This window comes from Hemiscyllium ocellatum, chromosome 35 (genome assembly GCF_020745735.1).
Source record: "Hemiscyllium ocellatum isolate sHemOce1 chromosome 35, sHemOce1.pat.X.cur, whole genome shotgun sequence".
NCBI classification, from domain to species: domain Eukaryota; kingdom Metazoa; phylum Chordata; class Chondrichthyes; order Orectolobiformes; family Hemiscylliidae; genus Hemiscyllium; species Hemiscyllium ocellatum.
In genome coordinates, this window is record NC_083435.1 from 23,804,402 (window position 1) to 23,819,586 (window position 15,185).

Below are 15,185 nucleotides of genomic sequence, written 5' to 3' on the forward strand. Positions count from 1 at the left end.
TATGCGTACCACCCTCTGTGTGAAAAAAGTGACCCCTCCAGTTCCACGTTATTGTTTTCCCTCTAGTCTTCGATTCCCAACCCTGGGAAAAAGACTGAGTGCATTCACCTTATCCATGACCCTTCTACAAGATCCCCCCCCCCCCCCAAGTCTCTTATGTTCTAAATAAAAAAAAATCCCAGCTTGTCCAAACTCTCCCTACAACTCAAACCACTGAGTCCAGGCAACATCCCTGTAAATTTATTCTGCGCTCTTTCCAGTTTAATAACATCCTTCCTATAGCAAGGTGACCAAAACTGAACACAATGCTCCAAGTGCGGCCTCACCAACGTCCTGTACAACTGCAACATAACTTCCCAACATCTACACTCAATGCTCTGACTGATGAAGGCCAGTGTGACAAAAGCCGCCTTCACTGCCCTGTCTACCTGTGACTCCACTTTCAGAGAACCCTGTACCTGAACTCCAAGGTCCCTCTGTTCCACTACACTCCTTAAAGCCCTACCATTCACCATGACACTCCTACCTTGATTCCAAAGTGCAAGACCTCACACTTCCCTCGATTAAACTCCATTTGCCATTTCTCAGCCCACCTCCCCAGCTGATCAAGATTCTGCTGCAATTGCAGATAACATTCCTCACTGCGATCACCTATTTTAGTGTCCCTGCAAAATTACTAATCATGACTTGTACATTCTCATCCAGATCAAACTGATATGGATAACAAACAGTACCGACCCCTGAGGGACTTCATTCTTCACAGGCCTCCAGTCCGACAAGCATCCTTCCACGATCACCCTCTGTTTCTTACCATCAAGCCGATCGTGTATCCGATTTGCCAGCTCCCCCTGGATTCCATGTGATCTAACCTTCCAGAGCAGCCTACCATGTGGAACCTTACCAAAGGCCTTACTGAGATCCATACAGACAACATCCATCACCCTGCCCTCATTAACCTTCTTGATCACTTCATCAAACAACTCTAATGAATTTGTGAGGCACGATCTCCAACGCACAACGTCATGTTGACTATTCCTAATAAACCCTGTCTTTCCAAATGCATGTAGGTAGAACATAGAACATTCCAGTGCAGTTCAGGCCCTTCTGCTCATGATGTTGCACTGACCTATGGAACCAGTCTGAAGCCCATCTAACCTATACTATTCCATTCCTGTCCATGTGCCTATCTAATGACCATTTCAATGCCCTTAAAGTTGGTGGGTCTACTACTGTTGCAGGCAGTGCGTTCCACGCCTCTACTACTACTCTGAGTGAAGACACAATTTCTGACATCTGTCCTGTATCTATCACCCCTCAGTTTAAAGCTACATCCCCTTGTGCTAGCCATCACCATACTTGGAAAAAGGCTCTTCTGTCCACCCTATCTAGCCCTCTGATTATCTTATACGTCTCAATTAAGTCACCTCTCAACCTTCTTCTCTCTAATGAAACAGCCTCAAGTCTCTCAGTCTTTCCTCATTAGACTCTTCCTCCATACCAACATCCTAGTAAATCTCCTCTGAACCCTTTCCAAAACTTCCACCTCCTTCCTATGATGCGGTGACCAGAACTGTACGCAATACTCCAAGTGCGGCCGCACCAGAGTTTTGTACAGCTGTAGCATGACCCCGTGGCTCTGAAATTCCATCCCTCTACCAATAAAAGCTAACACACCATGCGCCTTCTTAACAAACCTATCAATCTGGGTGGCAACTTTCAGGGGTCTATGTACCTGGACACCGAGATCTCTCTGCTCAGCTACACGACCAAGAATCTTACCATTAGCTCAGTACTCTTTACTCCTGTTGCTCCTTCCAAAGTGAATCACCTCACACTTTTCCACATTAAACTCCATTTGCCATCTCTCAGCCCAGCTCTGCAGCTTATCTATGTCCCTCTGTAACCTGCAACATCCTTCAGCACTATCCACAACTCCACCGAACTTAGTGTCATCCACAAATTTACTAACCCATCCTTCTACGCCCTCAACCAGGTCATTAATAAAAATGATGAACAGCAGTGTATACCTTTTCTTTAGAATCTTCCCAAGTAACTGGCCCACCACAGATATTAAGCTGACTAGTCTATAGTTCCCAGGCTTTTCTTTGCAACCCTTCTTGAATAACGACACAATATTCGCTACCCTCCAGTCTTCTGGGACCTCATCCAGATGCAAAAATTGTCAGCCAGAACCGCTGCAACTTCTTCTCTAGGAGTTTTCTCAGATATAGCTGGTCAAGACCAGGGGGTTTATCCACCTTCATACTTTCTAATGCATCAACTATGGGAGGAAACCCACTCCGCCTGAGAGGAGAATTGATCCCGGGTCTCTGGTGTTGTGAGACAGTAGTGCCGATCACTGAGCCAGCATACTTGCATACTCCCCTTTAATAAACAGCAAATACACGTTGTACTGGGAGAGCAGGGAGCAATCCCTGGTTCCCCCTTCCAAAAATGCACCACAGCATTTTACTTATTGCTCAAAAGACTTACAAGGATGTTGCCAGGGTTGGAGGATCTGAGCTACAGGGAGAGGCTGAACAGGCTGGGGCTGTTTTCCCTGGAGCGTCGGAGTCTGAGGGGTGACCTTACAGAGGTTTATAAAATCATGAGGGGCTTGGATAGGGAAAATAGTCAAGGTATTTTCCGTGGGGTCGGGGAGTCCAGAACTAGAGGGCATAGGTTGAGGGTGAGAGGGGAAAGATAAAGAAGAGACCTAAGGGGCAACATTTTCATACAGAGGGTGGTACATGTATGGAATGAGCTGCCAGAGGGAGTGATGGAGGCTGGTACAATTACAGCATTTAAAAGGTACCTGGATGGGTATATGAGTGGGAATGCTCTGGAGGGATATGGGACGATAACAATATTTAAAAGGGTATATGAATAGGAAGGATTTGGAGGGATATGGGCCGGGTGCTGGCAGGTGGGACTAGATTGGTTGGGATATCTGGTCGGCATGGACGGGTTAGGCCAAAGGCTCTGTTTCTGTGCTGTACATCTCTATGAGTCTATGATTCACCACTGTCTACCGTCACCGGTGACTGGGAGCAGTACGTAGCCTCTTGCCCTGAATCGAGCCCAGAAGAGGTTACCCTGGATCTGACGAGCATTGCCATCCTCTTACCTGTTGGGGGATCCTGCCCCAAGCCAGAAACAGATCCTTCTGCGAGGGAACCCTGTTAATTCTGGCTCTTCGTTCAGCCTGTTGGCCCCTCCCCAGGTATCGCCATCCACTACAGAGTGAAAGGTGGACCTCTCCAATCTAAACTTAACGCTGAGCCGCACGCTCACAGGAGCCCGAGATCCTGATGCCCAACCCTCTCGCCTATTTTTGGAGGAAGTGAGCGTTGTTTTCTGAGACAGACCAAAGTCTAAACTCCTTAAGGATGTGCATCGGATGTTATCGGCAGCTATCCACCCCCCTCCCCCCACCCTCCCACCCCAGTCTATTTTAAGTTTGCTCATTCCACGTAAAGTGATAGCCTCATCTATTTTGACACGTCCAATCTTTTTCCCTTAGCACTGCAACTCCTTGTCACCGGATGTTTTTCACGGAATGACAGGCTGCAGCAGGAGGCCATTTGGCCCATCATGTCTCTGGTTGCCCTTTGAGAGAGCTGTGCGCTTAGTCTCAGGCCTGCATTCCCCCTCCCCCTCCCCGCCCTGCCCAATTTGACTTTCCTTGTAATGAGATTGTTCAATTTCCTTTTGAAAGTTACCATCAAATCTGCTTCCCACCATCCTCGGCTATAGTTACTTGCTGTCTAAAGTACTTAATAGTCATAGAGTCATGGAGATGTACAGCACAGAAACAGAGCCTTTGGCCCAACCCGTCCATGCCGACCAGATATCCCAACCTAATCTAGTCCCACCTGCCAGCACCCGGCCCATATCCCTCCAAACCCTTCCTATTCATATACCCATCCAGATGCCTTTTAAATGCTGTAATTGTACCAGCCTCCACCACTTCCTCTGGCAGCTCATTCCACACACGTACCACCCTCTGCATAAAAAGTTCTCTTTTATATCTTTCCTCTCTCACCCTAAACTTATGCCCTCCAGTTCTGGACTCCCCCACCCCAGGGAAAAGACCCTGTCTATTTATCCCATCCATGCCCCTCATGATTTTATAAACCTCTATAAGGTCACCCCTCAGCCTCCAACACTCCAGGGAAAACAGCCCCAGCCTGTTCAGCCTCTCCCTACAGCTCAAATCCTCCAACCCTGGCAACATCCTTGTAAATCTTTCCTGCACCCTTTCAAGTTTCACAACATCTTTCCGATAGGAGGGAGACCAGAATTGCACAATATTCCAACAGTGGCCTAACCAATGTCCTATACAGCCACAACATGACCTTCCAATTCCAATACACAATACCCTGACCAATAAAGGAAAGCATACCAAACGCCTTCTTCACTATCCTATCTACATGCGACTCCACTTTCAAGGGGCTATGCACCTGCACTCCAAGGTCTCTTTGTACTTCTCCTCTGTTCATCTCTCAGACCTTTGAATGTCGGAGTTGGGATGTCATCTTGAGGCTATACAGGGCATCAGTGAGGCCTTGTGTGGAGTGCTGTGTCCAGTTCTGGTCAGCCCTGTCACAGGAAGGATATTATTAAGCTGGAATGGGCTCAGATGAGATTTATCAGGATGTTCCGAGGATGGAGGGTTTGAGTTAACACAGTAAGTTGGGACTTTTCTCACTGGTGGGTAGGAGGTTGAAGGGTGACCTTATAGAGGTTGACAAAACCATGAGGGACATAGTTAAGGTGAATGCCAGGTGTGTTTACCCTCGGAGGGGGGATTTCAAGACGAGGGGTCGTTTTTTGAGGAGAGAGGGGAGAGATTTTAAAAAGACCTGAGAGACAATTTTTTTTTACACAAAGGATGGATCACGTGTGAATGAACTTTAAGAGGAAGTAACGGATGTGGGTACAGTTACATAATTTAAAAGACATTTGGGTAAGGATATGAATAGGAAAGGTTTGGAGGAATATGGGCCAGGAGCAGGCAGTTGGGGCTAGTTTAGTTTGTGATTATGTTTGGCATGGACTGCTTGGACCGAAGGGTCTGTTTCCATGTTGGATGACTCTATAACTCTGTCCATAACGCTTTTCATTTCATAAGGAAGATGTACAGTTGACTTTTAAAAAGTGCTGTGACTATTTTCCAAGAACAGCCTGATGTTTTTAATCTGTAGCAGGGAGATCAAACTGAAGAAATTGTATTTGACAAACTTACCAGAGTTCATTGAAGATGTAACAAACAGGTTGGTTAAAGGTTATGCAGTGGACGGAATGTATTTAGCTTTCCAAAAGGCATTATGTAAGGTCTCATATAAAACATTCCCATACAAAATAACGATTTGGAGGTGCCGGTGTTGGATTGGGGTGGACAAAGTTAAAAATCACACAACACCAGGTTTATTTGGAAGCACTAGCTTTTGGAGCACTGCCAATCAGGTGGCAATGGAGTATAAGGTTGTAGGACACAGAATTTATAGAATTACATTTCCCTTTGCTCAAAAACGGCATGAATCCATGTAAGATTCTGTAAATCCCTTTTTAGATTAGAATCAGTCTGACCATTGGGGCGCAGCCAGAGCACCTCACATCTTCAATGCCTTATCTGAGCTGACATGACACCAATTGTTAAAGTTCACTTGAGAATGTAACTTTAAAAATGTTCTGTGATTTACATATTAAAGAACTGAAACCAACGTGGTCATTCTAACAGATGAGAGACTGAACAAACAATCCAGGTCTTTTTCAATATACAATTTCAGTTGCATCTCACTGTAAACTTTGCTATAAATTCTGTGTCCTACGATCTTATCATCTACAACCACCTGATGAAGGAGCAGCGCTCCGAAAGCTAGTGCTTCCAAATAAACCTGTTGGACTATAACCTGGTGTTGTGTTATTTTTAGCTGAAAATGTGTTGCTGGTTAAAGCACAGCAGGTCAGGCAGCATCCAAGGAACAGGAAATTCGACGTTTCGGGCTAAAGCCCTTCATCAGGCTTTAGCCCGAAACGTCGAATCTCCTGTTCCTTGGATGCTGCCTGACCTGCTGTGCTTTAACCAGCAACACATTTTCAGCTCTGATCTCCAGCATCTGCAGACCTCACTTTTTACTTGTGTGATTGTTAACTTTGCACACAAAATAAGAACTTGTGCCAAGCGGGAGGCTGTATATATTGGTGTCGATAGAGGGACTGGAAAACTAGCAGGAGAGACAGTTTGCTAAATTTGTCATCTTCAACTTGATAAACTAACTAACACAGGGACACAGAGAGCAGTGTTGGGCCCTCATCAATTAACAATCGACATGAATGATTTGAAGGGATAGTCTGCGTTGTCGCCAATTTTGCTCATGAGAAGCAGGGAAGCAAGTGGTGAGGAGGTGACAGAGGCTGCAAAGGATGGACAGGTTAAGGCCAATGGGAGAATGCATCGTGGGAAAATGGGAGGTTGTCCACATTTTTGACAAGGAGAATGGAAAAAAGTTAAATATTATTTCAATGGAGACAAACTGTGACATGCCACAGTTAGAGAGGGATCTAGGTGGCCCTTGTATATGAAGGTTTATTAATTTCCCAATGCCTCATAGCGAAAGCTTTCCAACAAGCAACAAAACGCTGCTTGGCAGGTGGTGAGTATGGCACTGCCCGTTAGATCCTTCATGTACATCTGGTTGGTATGCACCCCCACCTCACACTGCCCTCACAGCAACTGTGTGGGGGGGGGGGGCAGTGTAGAGACTGACGGACATCTCCCTCTGGAGTGTGCCTTTGTAAAGGGAGTCTGGAGGGAGATGCAGCGGTTTGTGTCGAGGTTTGTCCTGAGCAGCTCCGTGACTCCGTGCTCTACGGGCTGTTCCCCGGGACACACACCGAGACAAACGCCGACTGCTCCTGGAGGACCGTCACCTCAGTGAAAGACATTCTTTGGTCTGCCCGAAACTTGTTGATCTTCCAGGGCAAGGAGTTGACCCTGACCCGAGTGTTGCAGACTGGCACATCCCAAGGTCCAGGACTACGCGCTGAGGGACGCGCTGAAGCTTGGGGCAGCTGCTGCCAAGGGGCAGTGGGGAAAGACCACCGTCTGGGGTCTTCCAGCTGAAGGTAAATGGGGGTCCGTTCAGCCATCGGACCCTCCCGGTGCCTCAAAGTAAAATGCCTCCTACATGAGTAAGGAGTGCCTTTGGTATTTTGCAACTGCAGGGAATGTCAGATTCCGATGTTCCTTGATAGGCAACAACTATGCAGAACTCTGAATGCAGAGAAAGATTTATTTTATGAATAAACTTTATTTTGGAAAAGTACAAACATCTCGGGTGCGGTAGCTCACTTGGTTTGGAGAAAGCCAGGGGGAGTGTTCATTATCTTGCCTTTGATTCCCGAATCACTGGCAACACGCTCTCCTCTCTGGGACAGGAGGCCTTTGTGTTCAGGGGTGCACTTGCTGCTGTTGGGTTTCGGAGCTGTCTGCGACTGGGACAGCTGGTGACCTTAGGCAGCAGCAACTGCTCCCAGTCCTTACAGAAAGAAAACAGTTGTGCTGGGGGGTGCTGTGATGATCAAAACATGGCACACTACAGCCACTTCAGAAACACACAGACAGGCAGGCAGAGAGACACACACACACACACACACACACACCACACACACACACACACACACGCACACACACACACACACACACACACACACACTCACACACACTCACATACACACTCACAGATATACGCACCACACACTCTCACACACACTCACCACACACAAACACACACACACAGAAAACACACACACACCACACACACACACACATGCACACAAACACCACACACACACACACACACACACACTCACACACCACACACAGACACATACACACACACACCATGCACACACACACACACACACACTCACACACCACACACCACGCACACACAGACACACACAACACACACACCACACACACTCACACACACACACTCACACGCCACACACACACCACAAATTCAGACATACACGCACCACACACACACGCACCACACAAATACACTCACACACCACACACAGACACATACACTCACACACACACATTTACACACCATACACACAGACAGACACACACACACACACACCACACACACACACTCACACACACCACAAATACAGACATACACACACCACACACACACACACACACACCACACAAATACACCTACACACCACACACAGACACACACACACAGACACACACACTGACACACAAACCACAAACACTCATACACTCACACACACTCACACACACACACACAGACACACAGACACACACACACACAGACACATACACACACCGCACACACAGACACACACACTCACACACCACACACACACACTCACACACACAGACACACACACAGACACTCACACACACACACCACACACTCACACATCACACACACATAGACACTCAGACACACACACACTCAAACACACACAGACACACACACACTCCACACACACATTCACACACCACACACATACAGACACACAGACACACACACACTCACACACACACAGACACACACACACACCACACACAGACACACACCACACACACACTCACACACCACACACACTGACACACTCACACACTACACACATGCACTCACACACCACACACACACACTCACACACCACACACACAGACACACACACACACCACACACACACCACACACACACACTCACATACCACACACAGACACACACTTGCACCACACACACACTCACACACACAGACACGCACAGATACACACACACAGACATGTACACACAGACACAGACACACACAGAGACACTCACACACAGAGACAGACACACACACAGACACACGCACAGGCACTGACACACACAGACCCACACATACACACACACACACACACATATACACACCCTCACACACACCCACACACACCCACACACACACACACACACACACACACACACACACTCACTCACTCACACTCCCAGCCTTGGGCGACTACCTGTGTGGAGTTTGCACGTTCTCCCTGCGTCTGTGTGGGTTTCCTCTCACGATCCAAAGATGTGCAGGTTAGGTGAATTGGCCAGGCTAAATTACCCCATAGTATTAAGGGATGTGTAGGTGAGGTGCATTAGTCAGGGGGTAAACATAGGGTAGGGGAATGGGTCTGGGTGGGTTACTCTTCAGAGGGTCGGTGTGGACTTTTTGGGCCGAAGGGCCTGTTTCCGTGCTGTGGGGAATCTAAGTCTTGCCCTTGTTGGTTTCCGACAGGCAGGAGGCTGGACAGGAGGTGGACAGGTCGACATTTCGGGTGTAACACTTTACCAATCTTTGACCAATCGAATTGTCTCTGGAAGGCAGCGCTTTCCATTTATCTTTAACATAAGAAAAGGTCAGGTTCTAGACTACCTTCTGAATACGTTTTTATTTTAAGAATCCCTGCAGTGCAGAAACAGGCCCTTCGGCCCAACAAGTCCACACCGACCCCTCCAAAGGGTAACCCACCCAGACCCATGTCTCCTGCATTTAACCCTGACTAATGCACCCTGGGGCAATTTAGCACGGCCAATTCACCCCAACCCGCGCATCTCTTGGAATGTGGGAGGAAACCCCACGCAGAGACGGGGAGAACATGCAAGCCCCACACATACAGTCACCCGAGGCTGGAATTGAACCGGGGTTCCTGGCGCTGTGAGGCAGCAGTGCTAACCGCCGAGCCACCCAGTCTGGCCTAGCCCATGGCACGTGGGATAGCTTGCCCCCCATGTGAGAATGCCCAATGGGACTGTTCACTCCAAACCTCGCTAGGAACAGTGGTAGCGCGCAGGAGCTGGGTGTCCCGCTGGAAGCCGCATTTCCCAGCTTGGTCTGGCCAGCAGCCAACTACACACAGGCAAATTGACCAGTAATTGAACAGCAATGATATCACGTTTAATCTGGCCTTCTGATTGAATGCTGCAAGATGAAATCAGCCCTGCAAACCTATTTATTTTGCCTCTGTAACAAACCGGTTTTGACAGGTCGCTGCCAATGTGGCGATTTAAAGATGGGCTCTGTACGCAGACAGTCACTTGGAAATAGGCGTCTAACGACAAGAAGACAGAAAATAAAACTCTAAGGCATTGTTTTCTGCAGTGGACAGAATAACCTTGAATGCCTCGGTCTTTCAGGGGAAAGGCCCTGATATTGACTGAGTGTTGCAGACTGGCACATTCCAATGTCCAGGAGTATGCTCTGAGGGACGCGCTGAAGCTCAGGCTAACTGCACAATACAGAAAGGACGTTGGCCGAAGCCTTTGAGTCACAGTGCACAGAGGGTTCCTATAGGAAGGCTGTTGTGAAACTTGAAAGGGTTCAGTAAAGAGTTGTCAGGGTTGGAGGGTTTGAGCTACAGGGAGAGGCTGAACAGGTTGGGGCTGTTTTCCCTGGAGCATCGGAGGGGCGACCTCATAGAGGTTTATAAAATCATGAGGGGCTTGTATAGGATAAATAGACATGGTCTTTTCCCTGGGTTAGTGGAGTCCAAAGCTAGAGGGCATAGGTTTAGGGTCAGTGCCAGGGACCCGGGTTCGATTCCAGCCTTAGGCGACTGTGTGCGGTTTACACATAAAAGAGACCTAAGGGGCAAAGTTTTCACACAGAGGGTGGCGTGTGTATGGAATGAGCTGCCAGAGGAAGTGGTGGGGGCTGGTACAATTGCAACATTTAAGAGGAATCTGGATGGCTATATGAATAGGAAGGGTTTGGAGGGATATGGGCCAAATGGGACTAGGTTGGATTAGCATACTTGGTCGGCATGGACGGGTTGGGCCGAAGGGTCTGTTTCTGTGCGGTACATCTCTCTGACTCTTTGTAAGGAAGACCTGAAGGAACTATGGATGCTGGAAATCAGAAACAAAAACAGAAATCGATGCAAAAGCTCAGCAGGTCTGACAGCACCTGCGGAGAGAAATCAGAGTTAACGTTTCGGGTCCGGTGACCCTTCCTCAGAACCTGTGGGAGCTGGGAAGATGTCGGTTCTTAGGGTGGGAGGGGGGAAAGCGGGTAAAGAGCGAACGATATCTGGGGATGGAGTTCAAAGAGAGAGAAGACAAAGATGTGGGTAACGATCTGGGCTGGGAGGGGGACTAGCTGTTAATGGAGACTGTGAGTGGCTAACAATGTGTAGTGAGTCATAGCAGACTGTCTGTGTGATAACAAGAGGACATGGGACTGCCGATACTGGAGAGTCAGAGTCGAAAAGGGTGGCGCTGGAAAAGCACAGCAGGTCAGGCAGCATCCGAGAAGCAGGAGAATCGACGTTTCGGGCATAAGCCCTTCATCAGGAATCCTGGTGCGTGGGATTTTGTGGGTAGCAACATGGGAGAGCTTAACGCTAAAGTTGTTGAAATCAATATTGAGGAGAAAGTGAGGACTGCAGATGCTGGAGATCAGAGCTGAAAAATGTGTTGCTGGAAAAGCGCAGCAGGTCAGGCAGCATCCAAGGAGCAGGAGAGTCGACGCTTCAGGAATCCTGAAGAAGGGCTCATGCCCGAAACGTCGATTCTCCTGCTCCTTGGATGCGGCCTGACCTGCTGCGCTTTTCCAGCAGCACATTTGCAGAACTCAATGTTGAGTCCTAAAGACAGTCGAGATCCCGAGGGTAAGATGAAGTGGTGTTCTTGCAGCTTGCACTGAGCTCCGCTAGACCACTGCAGCAAGCCTGAGACCCAGGTGTTGGCCATGGGTACAGGGTGGCACCCCAGAATGTATACTGCGCCAGTCACACGGACTGCGCTTGTTCTCCGATCCTTTGTACACGCTGTCTGGGGAAGCGTTGCACTCCGTTGCGCTACCTGACATACGCGATTTGAAATGTTGTGGAAGAGACATTTGCAAACTTTACAAATGCAACTTATCCTTGCGGGTAATTCAGAGAGTCAGATGTGACAGCGACACGCAAGAGAATCTGTCAAACATTTCACCAAAGGGAGTTTCGCAGAACTATGGGAGCAGAAGCAGAGGGAGAGGGGCTAGGAGAGGTATGGCGCGCCGAATGGCCTCCTTGCGTATCTGTCCCCTTCCTCGATTCTTGTACCTGGGGAGGGGAGGGGAACAGATTTTACTGAACTTTTGAGATGGGCCTCTGAAGGAGATAAAATCCGTCAACCCATTTGGGGATGGTATGACTCACCTCTGGAAGAGGTGGGACTTGGACAGGCGTTAGGGACTGCACCGTAAGAGCCCTCCAGCCCCTGAGGTAAGCCGTGATGTCACCACAGCCTCAGCTGTCATGTGATCTGTTGCCATTTCGATTGGAGACTGAGGTGGAGCGGGGGGGGGTGATTCAGTGCCAGTGGGAAGTGTGTCTCTCACATGCCCTCTTGACCTGTCCCACCTGTCCACCTTCCTTCCCACCTATCCACTCCACCCTCCGCTCTGACCTATCATCATCATTGCCCCAACTTCATCTCCCAGGCTATCTCCCCTCCACCCCCAACCCCCACTCCTCTATTTATCTCTCGGCCCACTTTGGCCTCTCTGCAACTATCCTGATGAAAGGCCTATGCCCGAAATCTGCTCCTCAGATGCTGCCTGACCTGCTGTGCTTTTCCAGCGTCACACTTTTTGACTGAGACTCCCCAACGTCTGCAGCCCTCACTTTCTCCCGTCCCATTTACCCGCCTCCTTCAGCCTTCCTATCAGGGAACTATTGCCCCTCACGATTTTGTTTAACCTTTCAGAGGGCACGATGCCTAGATATCTCAGAGAATGGGGACGTGCGTAGTTTCCAGCAAGCATTGTGAGCCTGAATGACCATCTTAACATATGATGAATGGCTGAGGATCCTGGGATTGTATTTATTAGAGTTTAGAAAGTTGAAGGGAGATCTAATAGAAACTTACAAGATAACGCATGGCTTAGAAAAGGTGGATGCTGGGAAATTGTTTCCATTAGGCGAGGAGACTAGGACCCTGTGGGCACAGCCTTAGAGTCAATTTAGAACAGAAATGAGGAGACATTTCTTCGGCCAGAGAGTGGTGGGCCTGTGGAATTCATTGCCAGGGAGCGCAGTGGAGGTCGGGACGTTAAATGTCTTCAAAGGAAAGACTGGTAAATTCTTGATCTTGCGAGGAATTAAGGGATACGGGGAGAGTGCGGGTAGGTGGCATTGAAATTCCCGTCAGCCATGATTGAATGGCGGAGTAGACTCGATGGGCCGAATGGCCTTACTTTCACTCCTATTTCTTATGGCCTTCCATCGGTCGCTGGCCTATTTCTTAGCATACTTGGGATCACACAGCCAATTCTGTCCTGCTGCAGAATGTTTGATGTTAAGCACTGAGCGTTGAGCACAGTCTCAAATGGCTGAAAGGGGTGTGTTCTGTTTGTTTACATCCAGTCAGTCATTGAGGTGTGCGGTCAATACACCCTGGCATCACACCGGCACTGAAATTCACACGCCACATTGCGCGTTTGTGCTTTTGATTTGACAGCAGCCTCCCCCTGCTGGTGGAGAATGTCATGACTGCACGGGAGCAACGGGAAATGGCTGGCTCTACGAGTTCCTTTGAGATGCCTCACCTTCACAGCACGGATTTAAGGCGGATTGGCGACTTTTCGGGTCCAAACGTGCAGCCTTTGAGGAAAGGGCGGGACCGCAGTCTGCATTGTGGTGCAGGGTCAGGACCATTTCCCAGTGAGTGGAAGAGCAGCCGACTTTCGGCGGGTTTGCAACGCGAGGGCACTCTCTGTCAGATCCATCATATACACCTGGCCGGTCTACGCCACCGCACACTGCCCTTGAAGCGGCCGTGGTGGGTACACACCATTAGACATCTCCCTCTGGAGTGTGCCTTTGTAAAGGGAGTCTGGGGGGAGATGCAGTGGTTCGTGTTGAGGTTCGTCCCGAGCAGCTCCGTGACTCTCCGCGCTCTACGGCCTGTTCCCCGAGACAAACACCGACTGGAGGACCGTCACCTCGGTGAAAGACGCTCTTTGGTCTGCCCGAAACTTGTTGATCTTCCAGGGCAAGGAGTTGACCCCAACCAAGTGTTGCAGACTGGCACATCCCAAGGACTACGCGCTGAGGGATTCGCGGAAGCTTGGGGCAGCTGCTGCCAAGGGGCAGTGGGGAAAGACCACCGTCTGGGGTCTTCCAGCTGAAGGTAAATGGGGGTCTGTTCAGTTATTGGACCCTCCCGGTGCCTCAAATATATCTACCTATAGTCTTGTACAGGTAAGAAATAACTTTGGTTTATTTGGATAGAGTAAAACCCTAGTGTTCGTTTGTTTCCTCATTAGCTGAACCGAACTGCTTCAGCGACTCTGTGTGTATGTGTTTAACGATATTTTTATGAATAAAGTATATTTCTGAAATTCAAAAGAAGTCACTTCCCAAAGAATTCGGCAGGGTCACGTCCACAATGGAGGAGTCTCCAGCAAGCTGCACAAGCGAAGATCGAAGAATTTGACATGAAAGACGATGTCAACAATTCCATCGTTGAACGCAAACATTCTGAGGAAGGGTCAGCCCACCCGAATGTTAACGCTGTGATTTCTCTCCACAGATGCTGCCTGACCTGCTGAGCTGTTCCAGCAACTTCTGCTTTTGTTTCTGACGTCCAGCATCAGTTTTTATTGGTTTTTATCTCATCTTGATTCAGGATGGACTGTTTAGTGTCCGTCTGCCTCCTGTAATGTGGCCTTGTCAGTGTACCTTTCACCGTCACGTATAAAAATCCAGGAACCTTGCAAGGATCCACTCCCTTGAGCCCACTCGGCTGTTTAATAATGACCGCGGCTGATTTGGTTTTGGACGATGAGCTCAGGGGGAGTTGTTGGTTCTCTGCAGTGCTCAGGGGTGGAAGTACATTCAGTGCTGAAGGGAACATTTTCAGTTCAATGTTTCAGCTAACGATGACACAAAAGCCCCTTTAGTTAGGAACTGAAGATGTACCCAGGGTGAGATTTAGCATTTGGATTTCCTCGAATATTAGATTACTTACAGTGCGGAAACAGGCCCTTCGGCCCTACAAGTCCACACCGACCCGCCGAAGCGCAACCCACCCATACCCCTACATTTACCCCTTATCTAATGCTACGGGTAATTTAGCATGGCCAATTCACCTGACCTGCACATC